Genomic DNA, 4,343 nt, shown 5'->3' with positions numbered 1-4,343 from the left:
AACCCTGGACCACTCTCCTCTCTCCCCCAGAAGACTTGGACAGTGGTCTTCCAGGCAGGCTGGCAGGCTGGGAGTTGGGGAGAGGGCAGGCCATAGGCGAACTCTGTAGACTGTCCCTCTCTGCAATAAACAAGCACTTCCCTGTGACTCTTGCCGTGTGATCTATCTATATCCCAGCACAGGAGTCATTTCACCCCTGGCAGGCTTGGAGACAGGATGTCCAAGCCACATCTGGGCCACATTTGGGTCATGTTCAGGCACATCTGAGCCAATCCAGTCAATGACTGAGCTATTTCTGGGCCACATCTGGGCCACGTGTGGATGACATTCAAGGTCTTTGCCACCTCCTTGGGCTTAAGGAATAAGAAAGCCAGTTCTTCCTTCCTGCCTTCCATGTGAGCCTCATGGCCACTTTGGCACATTTTGTTGTACTTGGCAATGTGGTGGGTCAAGGGCTCTTTTTTACAATATGGCTCAGAAGACAGATGAACTGGGCTTTGCGTTCTGGGCTGGCGGCCCACTTGTTGTATGACCTTGGGATGTGGCTTCCCCTCTCTGGACCTCAGTTTCCTTCTCTATAATTTGGGTAGAATCATAGCCCCACCTTGGAGGCCATGGTGAGGATAAAATGAAAGAAAATGGTTCCAGACACATGGTAGAAGTTCGAGCAATGTCAGCTGGAGGTGATGTCATCCTTAATGGGTTGTTTCCGGGTTTTGGGAGGTCAAGCCTTATCGCTGAAGGCCCTACCTACTCTGACAGCACGTGACTGTCATTGTCTCCCTGGCCTCCCTGTTGCCAGGAGGCTCAAGACAGACAATAGGGCTCCTATCCTCCAGACCCTGGCCTAGTCAGCACACAAGAGTCCTTCACTCACTCACACCAGGAGCCTTGCAGAAAGGGACGTGGTGGGTACTTCGGGAAGTGGCATTTCTCAACTTCAAAGCATAAATAGCAGGCCTGTTGGCCGAGGCATAGTAACTGCTCACAGCCTGGGGAGGCAGCCCAGGGAGGCGCTTCTCCTATGTACAAGTCATGGGCCAGGCCTTGAGGCCTTACACGCATCCGCTCACACCAATTGGTTACTGAGTGGCAGGCTTTGTGCTGAAGCTTCCCACGCATCTCCCAGATTCACAACCACACTGTGGTCTGAGAAGTGGGTATGAATTTGCTCCACACCCATCACATTTCTTTAACTTTCTAAATCATGTTAAGTCTAGGTTTGAGTCCCCACTCATCAGGGAGCCGAGAAATTCAATCTCCATCTTGTTTGGTGTATCTCCCTTCTGGCTCCCTGCAGTTACACAAGGATCTGTTGGGGAGAGGGGCCTCCAAGGAAGCTGGAGGATGGGGCAGAGCCTCTGGTTTCGGTGCAGCCTGGTCCTAATGAAAGTGTCTCTGTCCCAGCCCACATGATCCTGTCAGAGGTGAGCAGCTCCATCACCCCAACCAAGCTGGGGCACAGGGATCCTTCTCCAAAACAGCCACGGCCATGGCTCCAAGGACTCCAACTACCCACATCCTCTGGGCTTCCTGGGAAATGATAAATAACTCCAGCTTCCTCACCCTTTGGGGCAGGGGACAACTCTGAGGCACGTGTTCTACACTGGCTCCCAGAACTCCCCAGAAGGACTGAACCCCGGTTGTCCACATGAGCTAGATAACACACTCTTTATTATCTGCCTCCCCTTCCCTGTCGCAGGTCCCCACTCCCCTATGGTATTTCCTGGAATCAGCTCCCAAATCAATTACCTGCACTCAAATCCTTGTTTCAGGGTCTGCTTCTGGGGAACCCAAACTAAGACAAGCATTTGTTCTGGGCGGGTACCATTCAGAGGGTCTTACAGACCTTCACTCACTCAGCCTCCTCCACAGGCTGTGGCACGAATTCTGCCATCCTCTCCCACTTAAACAAATGAAGAAACTGAGGCTCTGACAGCTTGACACAACTGCCAAACAGCCCTTAGCCATCAGCCTACAATGCCTCCCCTCTACTCTCTTCTCCTTCATCACACCCCCTTGGGTTGCCACCTCCCAAACAGAAGGAGAAGGATTGGCCCCTGTTGCAAGCCTTTTTCCAATCTGGGGCATCCAAGAACCTCTAAGGCAAGAGCCCTCAGACCCAGAACTTCCAGGCTCCACCGCTTTCCTGGGCTGGGAGAAGGAAAACTCTGCTTCCTTCTGAGTCTTAGTAGCAGCAGCAAAGAAAAAGCACAAAGTAATATCTCAATAAACTACCCAGCCTCAAAGGAATTATTATTGCCTTCATCTTACAGATAAGAGATCAAGTAGCACACAACTGGTGAAATGATGGAGCTGGAATGGGAATCCAGGCCTCACCCACTTTGCCCTGGTGCCTCTCACCTGAATCCACAGCAAGACATTGGCCCACTCTTCTTAGTCCTCAAAATGAGGGCCAATCCCACTTCCTGTGGGATTAATACTCCTATTTTACAGATCAGTAAACTAAGACTCAGAAAGAGGCAGCTACTGTTGTCTCATACCTCTCTGAGTCCTTCCCAGAGCTTCCCGTTCATGGAGGAGACCCCTAGGAAATCTCCCATCTCTCAGCAGAGATTAGTCAATGAGATAAACAGAGTCCATGGGGCTCCAGTCAAATTGTCCCCTTTTCATGGATTGAATTGTGTCCTCCAAAAATATGTGTCAACTTGGTTAGGCCCTGATTCCCAGTATTGTGTGGTTGTCCTACATTTTGTGATTGTAATTTTCCTATGTGTTATAAATCCTAATCTCTGCCTGCGGTCAATAAGGCAAGACTAGATTATGTTAAAGAGGGTTAGGGTGGGATTGTATAACACCCTTACTAAGGTCACATCCCGGATCCAACCGATCCAAAGTAAAGGGAGTTTACCTGGGGTGTGGCCTGCACCACCTTTTATCTTACAAGAGATAAAAGGAAAGGGAAGCGAGCAGAGAGTTGGGGACCTTATACCACCAAGAAAGCACTGCCAGGAGCAGAGAACATGCTTTGGACCCAAGGTTCCTGCACGGAGAAGCTCCTAGACCAGCGGAAGATTAATGACAAGGACCTTCCTCCAGAGCCAACAGAGAAAGCCTTCCCCTGGAGATGATGCCCTGAATTCAGACTTTTAGCCTACTAGACTAAGAGAATAAACGCCTCTTTTGTGAAGCCATCCACTTGTGATATTTCTGTTATAGCAGCACTAGATAACTAAGACACCCCTCATATTCCATTTAGAGAGGCCAGACTTGGAAGACCTCTGTGCTTCTATCAATATCCTGCACTGTCCCTGATGAATCAGATGAGGGAATTAATCTGAGAGCCTTTCTCTGCCCCAGGCAGAAGGTGGACAGTACTTGGTAGTAATGTTGACACCCAAGCAATAGAAAGCAGGTAGGACCATGATCCTTTAAAGCATCTTCCAACTCAGAAAGTTCATGATTTTCTGAGATTCTAAAAGAAGTACAGTCCATCTAATGAGTGCTACCAAATCATATTAACATTAGCCATTTGCTCTTAACATCAGCCAAAGTGAGAATTTCGGACCTAGTTAACACTGAACGTGCATTTCCTGTTCAGCTCCTATCTTCCAGAACCCGCCATTCCACCATCAACCTAAGTCTCCAGCTGAAGAATGGAGTTTAACACTTGCCTGGCCCCATCTCTGAGCTGTGAAAGGGAAAGCACTGGAGAAAATCTAAATGCCGTCTGGAGATGAGTCACACCCTCCTTTGGATGGTATTAATGAAAGAGGTCAATGCTGACCTAACCAGCTGTGCACACTCACATTGGTGGCCCCAGGATTCCCACAAACAGGGCCTTTGCATAGCAAAGTGGAGACTCAGGGTCTCGGAGGTGCATTGCATAGTAGCACCTGATTCCCTTTCATTGGATGGCCAGTTCCCTCTCTGGGCTGTGTGACCTTGCACAAGTCACTTAACCTCTCTGTTTCTTCACTTATAAAATGGAAATTAAAATAAGTAACTTTTAAAAAATCTTTACTATGTATCAGACCCCTAGTGACATCTACATGAGTTGCCTCACTGAACCTTCACAAAACCCAAAAGACATAGGTAGAATTATTGTTCCCATTTTACAGAGGTGAAGAGTGAGGCTCAGAAAGGGAAGGTAACTTGCCCACAGTCACAGCTACTGACTACAATGGGTATTTGAACCCAGGCCTGTCTGGCTGCAGAGGCCATGCTCTTCGCAACTGTACCACAACAGAAATTATGACACGGAGTAAGTTAAAACAGCATATATGGAAAGGATGGGGGGAATGGCTACAAGGTGGTTGCCTGCCCATCTCCGTCCCCCCAGGCTGGCCTCTGGCTTTTGTCTGCTCTCTCTTCTCCCCCTA

Source organism: Trichechus manatus, unplaced genomic scaffold, assembly GCF_000243295.1.
Source record: "Trichechus manatus latirostris isolate Lorelei unplaced genomic scaffold, TriManLat1.0 scaffold00008, whole genome shotgun sequence".
In the NCBI taxonomy this organism is placed as follows: domain Eukaryota; kingdom Metazoa; phylum Chordata; class Mammalia; order Sirenia; family Trichechidae; genus Trichechus; species Trichechus manatus.
This window is presented reverse-complemented; position numbering follows the sequence as displayed.